General features: G+C 42.9%; 1 long non-coding RNA gene across 1 annotated transcript; it reads left to right on the forward strand.

The window, feature by feature from the left end:
- The first annotated feature begins 352 nt into the window (after positions 1–352).
- LOC135901942 (uncharacterized) lies at positions 353–9,705 on the forward strand. The gene is made up of 3 exons (XR_011512847.1): positions 353–457; positions 5,059–5,117; positions 9,588–9,705. It is a non-coding gene; the product is annotated as an uncharacterized lncRNA (long non-coding RNA).
- Positions 9,706–14,987: the final 5,282 nt, after the last annotated feature.

Consider the following 14,987-nt stretch of genomic DNA (forward strand, 5'->3'; position numbering starts at 1 on the left):
CAAGGCTTCAGGATACAACGATCGTGCTTAAAAGCAAATACACTGTGGCACGTGAACTGTTGGAGGCCAACCAGATTAAGAATAGAGGGGATGCCTGTGTCAGCATGCCTGTGTCTGAATATTTACACAAATGAATGCATGTTTTTAGATAAGTTTTAGATTTTGGCTAATGTTATGATTCCCTTCATCTTCTGTGTTCTCGCACGTGCACCTTCACACAAGCAATGCTTCTGTTTTTTTCTTCCCCTTCTCCCCATGGCTATATATTCAGCTGCTTTTGACCTCAATAAACAGTTGCAAGTAGCACCTTGTCTTGTCTTTGTTCTTTCTTACTGTGTTGTCTCTGTTGGCGCTTCATCTTCTGAAAGCCCTTCACCAAGTAGCCCCACAACGTGTTCTACTGGAAAACTACCACTAGACAGTGATCTTCCATTTCTTGACCTCATTGTTTTCTTTGGTGAGTGTCATGTGCACTGCATCTATGCCCCGTCTTTTAAGGAGGGAATTCTGCCTTTCACATCAGTGCACTGTTCGACATTGAAGCTCTGTCACAGAAGCACGAAATAGCATCCTCAACAAGTCGAGAACTTCTATACCTAGGTCTAACATTCGCCTACAGTGGTGTGACCACTGTTAGATCACATTCAGAAAGTCAGCCATAGTCTCAAAATCTGTGTTCAAAAAGGTGAATCAGACCAGGCCTTGACGCAACGTAGCAAGAGGCACATGCAGCAGTTCAACTGTGTGGTTGTTTACAACATCCCGCTGTCCTGCAGCTGCAACTAGGCAGGACAAATAGGCCTAATATTTGTTTGTGTGTGTGTGTGTGTGTGTGTGTGTGTGTGTGTGTGTGCGTGCGCGCGCGCAATTAACCAAAAGTCTTAGCCTGCGCTCGTGTTGTTTGGCCTTCTGTCTTTTCATGTTGTCCCCAAGTAATCAGTCGGTGTCACATTCTTATAGAATTTGCAGTTATGAGATTCATGCTTTGGAACATGATCAGAAGCTACCAAATGGATGACATAATCCATCTACATGTGTTGGTGTAGATAAATGTGTCTGTGCAGTAGGGGTAGGGGTAGGGCATCATATGTGCTTGTTTAGCACTTACGTTGTTTCCAGAGCTTGTGACACAGTGATTCAAACTATGTCTGTGAAAACAGTGCTGCACGTTGCAAGGAAATGTTACAACACTTGTAGGTGAAGCTCGGTGTTGTGAGAGGTTATAGAAACTTGCTTTTTGCAAGTTTCTAGAGCATTTTTTAAAGATGCTTAACTCCCGCGTGCATCGCGTTCATGACTCGCATGAAACTGTCAACAAGTATGTCCTTTATGCCATCCGTTTCTAAAGATTACATGAATATAATTAACCCTTTGAGGGTCGATCTTTTTCGCCATATTCGACCGCCCAGGGCCGATTTTTTTATTGCAGATTCCAATTCTTAGGGACTTATTTCGAAAAAAATTTACCGTAATTTTTCTAGGGTGTCCGTAAAGCCAGAAAAAAATTATTTTGCGTTGGTATACTATATGTACTCTTTATTCATGAATAACAATAATGAAAAAGGAAATAAACCTATAAGAGTAAAAAATTTGTTACATTGTTATAGTTCAAGGCTTTGAAAATGTGCACATGAGAATACTTTGCAAGACTCAAATGTTCCTGCTCTTACACTAATACATACTATTATGAGCAATATCTAAGGGAACACAGGAACGCGTAGAAAACACCCTCAGACCCAGCTATATGGGTGATACGCAGCGGCCACCATCAGAAACAAAGTGGAAAGGGGGACGCTGTTGTAACAATTGTTCACACTCCCGCCATGCGTCTGCAAAGTGCGGAATTTCACATCGCCAGCAGACAGTGATAACACTGTTCGATATTGCGTCACTGGTAACCTTTTGCGTCGAATCATTACAAAAGATAGCACTGTTCCGGACTTCTATATTGATTTGTGGTAAATCTTCTAAACCGGGAAAAAATTGTCTTTAAGGGTGAGTTCGAAATAAATTTATTGGCGCTTGCCGAATATTAAAAAGATATTGAAGCAAATGAAATAAGGCAATAGCATTATTGCAGCTTATCCTCGTCCTTTGCTTTGTTCGTTGGTGTCCTAATAACGCGTCATGCCGCCGTCGACTTAACGACGGCCTCCATTCTTTGAGGCAAAGACGCGTAGACAGCCTCGATGAATGCGGTATCACGCTGAAGGCGGGCTTCCACTCATGTTCTATTGCTTCCCATAGTTGGTCGGAGTTCGCCAGTTCTAGTGAGCTCTTCGAAAGGTTCACTTTCATACGGCCCCAAACGTGCTCTATAATGTTCATGTCGGCACCCTTCGCACACCACTGAAGTTGCATTACCCCTCGCTCTTCCAAAAGGCGCGCCACGTCCTTCGATGTGTGAACGGGAGACAAGTCCTGCTGGAAAAAATAACACCCATCCGGGTGCGGCCTGTTCAACACATAGGGGATCATCTGGTGCTCGAGCAGAGTGCAATACGCAGCACTGGTGAACCTCCCATCAATTCTCACCAGTGGGCCTAGGCCTGCGTGGGAAATCGCCCCCCAGACGTTCACAGACACGTGTCCACTGGCGGCCACCTCCTGGATATTCTGCGGACTAAAGCGTGTGTTAGCGGTCCACCACACTCTCTTTCGTTGGTCCCAGCGGCTCGAGAATGTGAACTCATCAGAGAAAACTACATACTTCTACTTACTCTCACTCCAGCTGCGGTGTTCATAGCGAACCTCAGGCGAGCCGCTTTGTTGGCTGCGGTGAGCAGAGGTTTCTCTGCGGCGATGTGACTTTGCAGTCCTGCTTCTCTAAGCCTTCATCGTACCATGCTGTCGCTCAAGTTGTTCAAGCCAAGAGCACCTCGAACGTCTTTTGCACTTTGAAATGGCTTGTCGCTGATGGCAGCCACGATGCAAAGGTCTTGGTCGTTCGTTGTTGATCGAGGTCGTGTGCAGTGCGGTGCATCGTTTATGCGTCCTTCGTCTCGGTAAGCCTGGATAATCCGGTTGACCGTTTTCAATGGGCGGCTTGTCACGAGAGCAATATTGTGCTGCGTATAACCTCTTTTAGACATTTCTATTATATCTTCCCGCTCTTTAAGAGGCACTCGAGGCATCTTGAGGCTACAAATTCAGAGTTGACTGCTCTGCGTGGGCCACTGCAGTGTGCGACGTGAATTTTTTCTGAACGAACTTCGTGCAACAGTCGCATGAGAGACAGTTTGTCAATGTTCTTCTTTTTAAAATTTTTCTTTATTCTATTCCTCTGTCGTCATTGGTTCGAGCGTCGCCGCTGTTCAAGGTGCCACTGACAACCGAGTGCGTCGATTCAAATAAAGAATTGGTGTGAAATACAGGGCAAACTTCTCGGGGTACTCTCAAGCGGTTGCACGAACAAAAAAAGAGAATGAAAGAAAAGAAAGTGAAACGACGGTGTAGGTCACTGGCGACGATCACCGTCTTATCAGCTGTTGGACGATCCATGACGTAAGCTGCTCCTTTGTAGAAATGCCAGCGTGGTGGGAGTGCCAACAGTTAGTGGAAGAGCGCTCTCCTTTCCCCCTTCGTTTTTCACAGCGCCATCTGTGTATCGCTCCGAGTCTGTTTCAAGCCTGTTTGCCATGCGTTCTTCTGTTCCCTTTCATATTGCTTATGATAGTATATCCATAGCGTAATCGAACTGTGTAGGTGCACGCACTCAAGAAAACTGTGCGGTTGTGTGCCCATCAAAAAATCAAAACGTGTGACAAACTTCCACTAATCTTCATCTTATCGCCAACCAGATGCAATTAGTTTTCGCGAGTCTAAAAAAAAAAGAAAAGGAGCAACAGAAGCGCATGCACGGCAGCAACCTTCCTATGCGCACCCCTGCAAGCACTAAATGAGCGAGAAACAAGCAGTAGCCTTTTCAGCGATTAGTAACGAGATAGCCATCAGTTTTGCAAGCGCAAGAAGCCGAAACGGCCTGCGAAAACAAAACCCAAACCGCCACCCGCCCGCGCGCATGCCAATGCGCTAGCAGTAGTACATAGATGCGCAGGAGCAAACTAGCTCTAAAACAAACCATGCAACGAAAACTGAGAGAGCGAGGCGTGCTAAAGAAATTCCCTGTATTTCCACATAATGGCAGCACATGACAGAAAAGAAAAGGTTAGGAAATTGTCGCGCTTTTTAAACCTACAGACAGCGCCGTAAATATACGGCATTGACCATTTTTGTACTTCGCGGTGCGGTATATTTACGTCATTGACCCTCGAAGGGTTAAGGAGTCATGCTCCTTGAAACAATTTCCCATAACAATATTGCAAAATACCACCTGAGGGTCTCGCATCTCTTACATCTGCTGTTTTGCACATCATAATTTAATAAAACTGCATTTAGTAGCTGCTCAGCACGGGCCCCATTTTGTTTTATCACACTTTGTCTTTTCTCCCCCTGCCCCAGGTCTTATTTCAACAACTGCTATCTGCAGGCCGTCATAAAATTGCTTCAACATTGTTGACAGATTCCAATATTTTTTTCGAACCATTCTCTCATGTGATCTAAAGAAAATTAACTTGATTAGCCTGACATGAAGATGAATTTGAAATAATTTATTTATTGTACTTGCTTGGTAGCACTGAACTGCTTCTTTAATCAATATAATACTTACAATTCACCTTTGTGTTGCTGGGTACCCGTAGAGATATGGTTAGTTATTAACCAGAAAGGATCCCGAATTTTCCACCTTCTTAGTGTAGGTTAGACACTCACTTGTTGCACTTCACAAAGAGCAACTTGTGGTTGCTAGGAAAGAAAAGTTCACTGAGAATTTTCATGCATCCAATTTGATTCTGTGTACTAGCATGTTTGTATTAGCATGTATTTCATGGAGTTGAGGCTCCATAAAAGTACATTCTGTCATTCAATGTCTGTGACATGGTTAAGCAGGTTGACCATATCTAATTAGAACTTCCTATGTTCTCGGGCACTTGTTTGCAACTTAAATTATGTGGTTTGGTGCTGTCAGTGCAAGCCTAATGTCGTTTCTTGTTCTCCCAGGAAGGACGCAAGCATTGCAAGGAGCCATTTGACCTGCCGCCACACTAATATTGTATTTGGTAAGGTCTATTACAGATATTATTTCGTGTAGTATGTGCTATAATTGTGTACAATGTGTTCAAAACTTCAGTAGGTGGGCTGTTCGACAACAGGTGTTTACAAATTAATAATTATAAGAGATGTTCAAGGTCATTAGTGATACAATTGCTGCTCACTGCTGAATTTTTTTCCAAATTAAATGATGAGCCATCCAGCAAGTGCGGCTCTCCTGGCTAAATATACAAACTTTCAAATACGGTTAATTTTTTTATCACAAGTGTACAGCAGTCGGGGACAATTGTTCACAGCGACAATTTCATAATATTTACTTACATGCAAAAGTGAGTCAAATGTCAGGTGTACTTATGAAGTTTTGTGAAACAAGTTCATCATCATATTGCTTACTTCATTGAAAAGTTTGTCGCGGAATTCTCACTTCTATGAACAGATCAACAGTTGTCGAACGATGGTCGTCTCTATAGCCAATGTTTGGGCAAGAGCCTTGTCTTCACAGCACTAACAAGAGACTTCTTTGCCATGCAGCTTGAGCTGATCAGTATGAAGAGATTACATAGGATAGGAACACAAAGCATTAGTGGGCCTCTTCGATTATCAGTCCTTGACAGTCCTGGACTGCTTAGCACTGCTGTCCTGCATTCGATTTTCTCAATCAGCTTCCGAAGCCCCATCCACCAGTCCGAGGGCAGCCAGTATCGCATTCGTTTTACCAGAAGTCACAGACTCTGCGGACTCTCGGAGCTGTCAGCAGATATTTGTTCAGACATATGCAAGTAGCTACCAGACGGCGGCTGTCTTAAAAAGATGCATGGGGCTTGACGCCGTGTTTTAAAAGAGGCTGTGTGTTTATGTGTACTTTGCGCGTTCGAGACAGAAAATACCATGCACTCAGCTATTGCTTCCGCTAAATCGATGCTTTGTGTGCCATAATGCGAGGTTTTCATGAGTAGTCGAATTGCTGCAACCTTAGTCCTTGTGTTTTTTTAGGGCAAAGCACAGTGATCAGGTGCAAATGCTTGCTTTTCTTGATGTGTTTCGGGAAATCTGTCATGCTCATTGCCATATGCATAGTAAACAGGTAGATTTCGCTGTTCAGATGAGTGAAACTGGTGGACGAGGAAACATATCATATTGCATGTAGATATTTAATGCTGGTAGCTGGCGTCGCATACAGGGTATTTCACGTAACTTGAGCCAAACGTTGAAAATATGCAAATGCCACGTAACTGCACAAAACCAAGGTAATGTTGTTTGCCCTCGCTTCGAGATACTCATTTTTTTTTCATTTTGCCAGGTTAAATCATTAGTATTATGTAATTAATCAACTTCTCAAATATTATGATTAATACATGCTACATAAAAGTGTTTTTCCTAGCGTGAAAGAAGCCTGCAAATACACACTAAATTGCAAATACACACTAAATACACACATTCGCAGCACTTTGCGTGTATTCGCAAGCTTCTTTCTCGAAAAAACACTTCTACGCAGCATGTCTCGGAGAACAGAAAGCTGTATGGGGAGCTTTTCATGTTGCTCTACAATTTTCTCATGGACACTTCTAATCTAATTATAATATTTGAAAAGTTGATTAATTAATGAAGATAAAATATTTATTGTGGTGGAATGAAAAAATATCTAAGTATCTCCAAGTTACAGCAAACAATGTTACCTTGGTTCTGTCGAGCTACGTCACATTTGCATATTTTTATTGTTTGGCGCAAGTTACGTGGGACAACCTGTATAATCAGAGCTTCACCGATTGCCGTTGACATGTATGCCGATTCCTTCTGTTACCCAAATTCGAAATTTTGCTTTTGGATGTGCAGGATTAGTAGACAGTGTAGACGCGCTTTGTCCTAGACACACGTCAGGCCTTTAGTAGACGGTTTCAGGAGCTTAGAGAATATCGGCCTGTGCTTTGTGGGTTAACAGTGATGTGGCACAACCGTGTTTTTGCTTATTTTTGTGTGGCAATGACGCTTAAATTTTACAGGAAATGAATGAGCTGGCTTGAATACAGCGGTTAAGGGGCCCGAAGAGCGAGAGCACGATGTAAACTGAGCTTTGTTAACATGTTCAATGTGCTCAGGCTGCGATTCCATTATGCAAGCTTTATGGTTGTGTCGGCGGCATGGCCTCTGAGACTGCACCATTTTGAAGACCACGCTACTGAATTTGCTGGGTAGGGCGCTATCTACAAGTAGCTAAAGCACGAGGTAACGGGATTGAATCCCGTCCACGGTGGCCGAATTTCAATGGGGGCAAAATATGAAAACACCCATGTACTTAGATCTAGGTGCACGTTAACGACCCCAGGTGGTCGAAATTTTCGGAGTCCTCCACTACGGTAAGCCTCGTAATCAGAAAGTGGATTTGGCAAGTAAAACCCCATAATTTAAGTAGCTAATAGCAGACAACAGCAGCCAGGAGAGCGACTTCCAATCACGGTGCTTTCAAACAAAACCTCGGACAGTCCCAGGCAGCTGGATCACATGACTGTGATGCGCCCTTCTGTCAATGCTAGCCAGACCGGAAGCCACAGGTCGTTTGCGGATAGTCTGGGACTGCATAATCGAAGAGGCGCAGTGCTCTCACATACATTATGTCCACTATGGGACAAAGGCCTTTCCTGGTAATATGTAAATATATCTGGCTTGCGCCAACTGACTCCATCCTTTGCTTGCATATTTACAAATTTCGTCATGGTGCCTAGTTCTTTACCGTCCTCATCAGCGCGTTTTTTAAAATTTATCATGCATCATTTTTTGTCGTTCTGTTGCTTGTTGAGCAAGCCTTCATTCTCAAGCTCCATTTTTATCATGTCAGGTTTCAGTCTCTTAGGTTAGTTTTAGCACAATGCAATGATGGTACCTTTATGTGACTTAAGTCTTCTAAACAATTTATAGTCTTTAAATTTTTTTCTACTGATCCAGGACTCCTGTGACTAATTGCCTTAAGTAACATACTTCATTGCCTTCTTGCCCTAGAAAATATAACCGGTGCCTTCTTGCGGGCCTTTAAAGTGGCAACATGTGTACTGCGGACCGTAGGGCATGTTCAGATAAATTCAACTGGACATGCCTGGCGATCACTTTTAATTTTGATTTAAAAATTTATTTTGCTGCCCGAGCCTGGCGACAATAAAATTAACCTTATTTTTCCAAGAAAAAAAAGGTGTCTCTGCAAAAAACAATATAGAATTACCTGTTTAGTTAAAAGCATTTTCCCTGGATTTTACCGAATCTGCATTTTGAATAGATCCGAAGGAAATAGTGTTGTCGCTGCGGTTTTAAAAATATTTTGTACCAGACTGCAGGCCAATAGCATTAATTCCAACTAATTATCACAGTGTCCCCACTATGGTATAAAGAAGAAAAATTTTGGAAAGAAACATTGCATAAATTTACCAAAGTTTTTTTTCTTTGCATTTACTAATAGCACGGAATTTGGCCATCCTGTTGCCATGAGTCGTAAAAATTTGAGCAAATAGCTCTGTCCTCATTGGCTCTCAAAATCCACGGGAAGTGCTCATGTTTAGGCACGTTAATGAATTACTCTACTTTAAAATTTTTTAGGAGAGGCTTGATTCATTTCAGAAATTTCCCAAATTAAGCACATTCACATGAAGCAATGCAATCTGGAAAAATATGTTGCATTATTTGTTTTGTTATGGGATTGCAAGTCAAGAAACGGACAGAATAAACAGTACTGCCTGCCAGAGCCATGTATGGGGTCCAGGCATAATTGCAGGCTTAGTTACAAAAAGGGCAAATTTTTCGGTGAACACAGTGCAATATTATAACTTTTTATGAAGATGGGAAGGGTATGTTGATGCATTCATGACCGTAACTTTCAATTTTCACTGCTTGAGTAAAAAGAATATTACACATTGATACTTCTTCCGTGACACAAACCATATCCGAAAGGGGCTGACAGCTGTTGTGACACAGTTGTGGTGCAAGCATGGTTTTTTTGTATTGTTGCTATTGTTGCTATTCTACCAGCCTATCAGCTGGACAATATCTTTGGCTTGCTTGTTCTGGGTCGGAAGTAAACAACATGCCTGGTTTGCGCTTGTTTCAAGAGTACTTCATTGTTTTGGGAAACAGTAAAATCTGCAAGGTTGTTTAATGGAGCAATGGAGCAGTGAAAGTTGAAAGCTATGGTCTGCAGTATGTGGCCATGGCAGCTCTACCTAAATATGGGAGATGTAATCTCCGAATGTCATAATGTGCACGTGACATCCAAGCAAACCATCAATTGACTTGGGTCCTTTCTATCTGAAGCTTTTTATGCTATAAGGCTACGAATGAATATATACCAACATGGCTGAGTCTGAACCATTTCTTTTGACAAGAGCACTTGTAGTGACAGTTGTGAATACGAAATCATTGTTTATCTGAAAAACAATAGTGATGATGATAGTAAATAATTGAACAGCCTTAATTGATTGGTGTTTCTTTCTTTCCAGGCAAAGCCGAAAGCCTCTGCAAGCAGCCAGTCATTCCAAGTCTCAACCAATCCTTCCTCCAGTCAGCTAATTTCTAGTGTCCATGCGGAGAGGACTAGCGCAAGAGTGGACACTGGACACTAAAAAGGCGACAAGGACAGACGTAAACTTCCAACCGGTGTTCATTACAAAAAGGTATGTTTATGTACTCTTGCACACTTGATCATAATCTGTTACAATCGTGCAAGTCAACATGGCCATCACAAATAAACGAGCGCACCAAGGCCTAAGGCGGCTTCCTGCATACAGACCCCAGATAATCAAATTCTTTAACAGTCAGTGCTATAGGGATGGCTTGCTAACGCAGTTGCATTCTACAATAGCCGCCGCCTCAATGATGAGTCTAGTGTTTTCTTTCACACTGCTTGCTATTATTTCTGTTTTTTCAAACAGCCGATGACATTTGCATTGGGAGCAATAGATTCCAAAGAAACCTTCTTTCCCTTTTTGTACTTTCCGATATTTAGGCACCTTCCCGTTTGTCCCACGTAACGCTGCCCACAGAAAAGAGGTGTGCTATTCACTGCTCCCCCTGAGCATTTCGACAAAACCTTTTCTGTGAGCAATGTTGCATGAAATTGATTGTCTGCTGACAGGGCTGGTTTTGGCACATAACTGAGATAACTTGTTGGGTGCGAGAAAAACGACCGAAACTCCCGCCCTTTCGCCTATTTTCTTTAGTTTATGCAAGATAACATGAATGTATGGGATGACTGCTAGATTCCTGCGAACAGTATCACATAGGTGTAACTAAAGAAAATAGGCCAAAGGACTGCAGTCTTGGTCATTTCTTCCGCGCCCCGCAAGCTATCTAAGTTATGTGCCAAAACCAGCCCTGTCAGCAGACAATCAAAATCATGCAACATTGTGCAGAGAAAGGGTTTCATCAAATGCTCAAGAGGAATAGTGTATAGCATACCTCTTTGCTGCGGGCAGCGTTACGTGGGACAAATGGGAAGTTCCCTAAACTTGAGACTACAGGAACATAACACAAAAGTACAAAAGGGAGAGAGGATTTCCTTGGAATCCACAACTCCCAATGCAAATGTCATGCACTCTGAAAAAACAGAAATAATAGCAAGCAATGCACAAGAAAGCACTAAACCCATCATTGAGGGGGCAGATAACGCATAAGGCAACTGCATTAGCAAATTATCCCTAGCGTTGACATTAAAGAATCTGCATACCTGGGGTCTGTATGTGGGAGGCCGCCTTAGGATGTGGGGTGGCCTTAGTGGGCTCTTGTAACTGATTAGGATCAAGTGCACAAGAGTATATATACATGCCTTTTCGTAATAAACACCAATTGGAAGTTCGCACCTGTTCTTGTCACCTTTTTAGTGTCCCGCGTTCACTCTTGCGCTGGTCACTTCAGCATAGAATACCAACTAGCCCGGTCTCACCCTGCTTTTTTCAGTAAAGCAGAATAAACACAGGTTTTTTCAGATTCAAGTGGCTTGTTGTTTCTCGAACACAAATCTGTGTGTATGCTGTGTACATGTTGAGTGTAGAACCCAAGTGCAACATGACAACACTGACACGAAGAATAAGCGGTGTAGAAAACAATGACACTAGAAGGAAACATGCAAACACAGCACATTCTGTGTGGTGTATTTCCTGTGTGCTATGATTTCTGCCCCATTTCCAGCTATATCTTAAATGATGTTGCAAGTTATCCACGTTGTAATGTACGACTTGGGTGGTTCATTCCCGAAAATAACTTATTCCAATGAACGAAACAATTTGGCTCGAGAACACAAGCATTCAAGTCCCCGTTTCTTCATTACCAAAGTACGGTCATGTACTATAATCACAAGTACGGGGCTCAATTTACAGCATTTCCGTTTTACGGAACTCACCGTTTTTCTTATTTGCAAAATACGGTCAATTCTGTGATCACAACTACGGAGCTCACCGTTTTCCATTTAACGGAAATAATTTTTACGGCCTGTCCGTTCTACGGAAACACCGTTTTCCATTTAACGGAAACATTTTTACGGCCTGTCCGTTTTACGGAAACACCATTTTCCATTTAACGGAAATAATTTTTACGGCCTGTCTGTTTTACGGAAACACCGTTTTTCATTAACGGAAAAGTGTCCGGCAACGTTTTACCTGCAACTTTGACCGTAAACTGAAGAAATTTTTTTTACAGTGTGGCTCCCGAGGCACCACCACCTATCGTTCGGCGGCAGCGCACAAGTGTGAATTTCTCGGCCGGCATGCATGATGCAGCCCAAAAGGCGCTAGAAGCAAACCACTGATACGCGTGACGGTGCACATACTGCGACATTCGACGTGTTGGCGAATGTTACTAGAGGACAGATACAAGCTGCACGCGTGAGCGTCTTTTATACTTGACGCACGAGTATTCCTTTAGTATCTGTATATACAGCATTTACGTGCTATTTCGTTTCCTCAGTAAGATAACTGCAAATGCGAAGAAATAATAATGAAGTTGAATGGATGGCAAATTCCTGGTGTATATTTGTAACCGGGAGGCGGATGCCTCACATTCCTCGCCATGGCTCGTGAGCGGCATTACCTGACACTTCCAAGGCTACATATACAGCTAATACGAGGACAGTTAAATGCTGACATGTACTGCGCGTGGATATACAAATAGGGTGGCAGGAGGAGCATTCTGCCCCTAAGTCAATTGGCGGGGCATTGGACGCTTCATGCACATCGTTCAGTGTCAGCTCTCACAGGGTGAGGCGATGTCTTGCCTTTCCTTTTCCTCTATTACAAGTCGAAGTGCCGAAAGATACGCCGCGCTTGCTATCATTTGAAAAGAGTTGTGGGTAATTACGTCAAACTGCCCCTAACCTATCTCGAGCTCCAAAATGTATTGCTTTTAGTGTCAGTTGTTCACCAGCCTACTATGAACACACAGCCGCAAGAATTTCACGAAATAATGCCGTAATGTTAAAGTTAAAGGTGTTTGCTCAACGGCTACACAACCACGGCGGCTTTTCACGTGCCTTCGCTACCATCCCCACAGGCACTCTCGTCTTCTCACCTTGTACGTGTCTACCCTCAGTCTTAACAAACTCCATGCTATGAAGCGAAAGCTATGGGTAGCGTTAGCAAACAGAAAATAGAAAGATCTATCATAATGTCCACCTCAGTAGCCAGAGCAGCGCTCCGCCAACGTTGTACACGAAATGAGCCAGCCTTGAATAGTGAGTAAATGTAAATGATAAGAAAGGAATAACATCTATTGAAGGGAATCCGTACATTACACCTACCCTATAGTAAGCGAAGCGTTGCTCTGCGCAGTAAAAAATAAATCGAGTCATAAAAACCGCACATGTAACGTTTGTTCATAGGTATCTCTATAGCACAAAGGCTTGCCTATTATTGAAATAGCGCGTGATGATCAACTTTTTTATTTTCTTTCAGTTCTATTATTGGAACTACCTTACGCTTGCTACATTCGGAACATGCTCATTAGCGGCCAATCCTGTAGAGTGGTTATGTGTCACTGTGACAAAACGTTATAAAATGTCTTGTGCGTAAGGAAAAGAAGGGAAAGAGAGGCAAGATTTTTTTGTGAATCACTACCTTATAAAGCCAGCAGACAATAAAGCCAAGAAAAACATAAGGGTAATGAGCTGTGGTTGAAATTGAAATGCAGAAAGTAAGGGAGACGCCTGTGGTGACCGAACCCACAACCTTCGCATTATGCAGGCGATGCATTAGCAATTGCGCAACAGCGACGGTCACCAATCCGTCCACTAACTTGGGCACCTGTGTGTACTAGTATGTGTACTAGATCTAGCCGTGGCTGTGACAGCCAGCGCCACTCAGAGTCATGGTGAGTGGATGTAGAGCACCCTTATTTTTTTTGCAAAATGGCATGACGTAACACGTGAACTCAGGAAAGCAGGCGCGTGGATAATAATCCATTGTATGCTACCTAAGGACATCAAGGCCACCAGAATCGAGACTCTCGCTATGAATGAACGAAAGTGCAGGGTTCGGTCCCAACCGTTGACAAGTTCTTCGTCCACTTTCATTTTGTTCTTCATTATTTTCTGCATTTCAATTTCAACCGCAGCTTATTAACCCTATACCTTCCTTGGCTTCATAGCGTGCTGGCTTTAAAGTAGTGTCGATGTGTTCCACTTTTTGCTGTCATACACTTCTCACCATTCTTCCGTCCACAAGCATATAACATCGCCTTCATCCTCTTGACAGGTCACTGACAGTGTATATCCGCTTAACTACAGAGAGAGAGAGAGAGAGAGAGAGAGAGAGAGAGAGAAGGTTCAATGAGAACAATCGGAGAGGTTGGCCGAATGAATAAATTTCTGGCCTACTACTCCAAACTGAGGTAAAGGGAACATGGAAAACAGGCAAGTAGAGGGGGAATAGGAGTGATGATGGAAAACTACTACGTGCCGTTGTACCTGCATTTTGATCAGCTAAACTTCAGCAGAGATAAGACAGCAAGAAGACACAGACTGTATATATACATCAACAGTACCCATACATACAACTCGTTTACATATCATTAAAGCGTGTACATATGTAGACTATATACATGCATCATACCTACAAATCGCGCAGCTCATAACAATCAGTGGCAGACATCGCGTTAATCAACTGACCGACCGAGAGACTGACCCGGATAAGTACGTGAAGTACCCCAAGAATGCTAAAACCATTAAAACGGATGGGATTCTAGGGTTTGAACCATACACTTTCCGCTTACAAAGCGAATACTATACCATTAGATCATCGCTGCGGTCACCGCCAAAAACATTCACTCAAAAGTCAGGCAAGCAAATGTAAGCATCCAATAAGAACGTACGTTCCGGCGGTCATTCTTGAGCTGCGTACGCTCTGCAAATGTAAGCAGCAAATTCCAAGAACTACCGAGAGATTCCCGGTGACTGAGTATACCTGCTGTGCATGCTACTATGCTAAAGAGAATGCAGACAGAATAACATATAAAATAAATTATGTTGTTTTACGTGCCGTAACTACGATCTGGTCATGAGGCACGCCGTGTTCGTACGTTTGTCCAAAATTCTGTATCACTTCTTTGTCACGTGCTAAACAGCTTCGCTAATCAACCACCTTCACAGAGTGGAATGACTCGTGTTTTTTTACTATATTTCACTCTAGGAAAGTCGCAAACTCGCTTAGTGTTTTTGTCCAAGAACCGAATCGCATTAAGATGGCAAGGCATCAAAATGGAATTTACTGTACCTTGCTACATTTACGCAACATTCCGATGAACCGCGGTAAAAACAGACGCAAAGTCCATTTGTAGTTGCCTGTACACGTTGTTGTATTTCCGCAACATTCGTCTGAAAAATGCGCCGTACTGTGCTGCCATCTGTGCTCATC

The sequence above is a fragment of the Dermacentor albipictus genome, chromosome 1, assembly GCF_038994185.2.
Source record: "Dermacentor albipictus isolate Rhodes 1998 colony chromosome 1, USDA_Dalb.pri_finalv2, whole genome shotgun sequence".
Classification (NCBI taxonomy): domain Eukaryota; kingdom Metazoa; phylum Arthropoda; class Arachnida; order Ixodida; family Ixodidae; genus Dermacentor; species Dermacentor albipictus.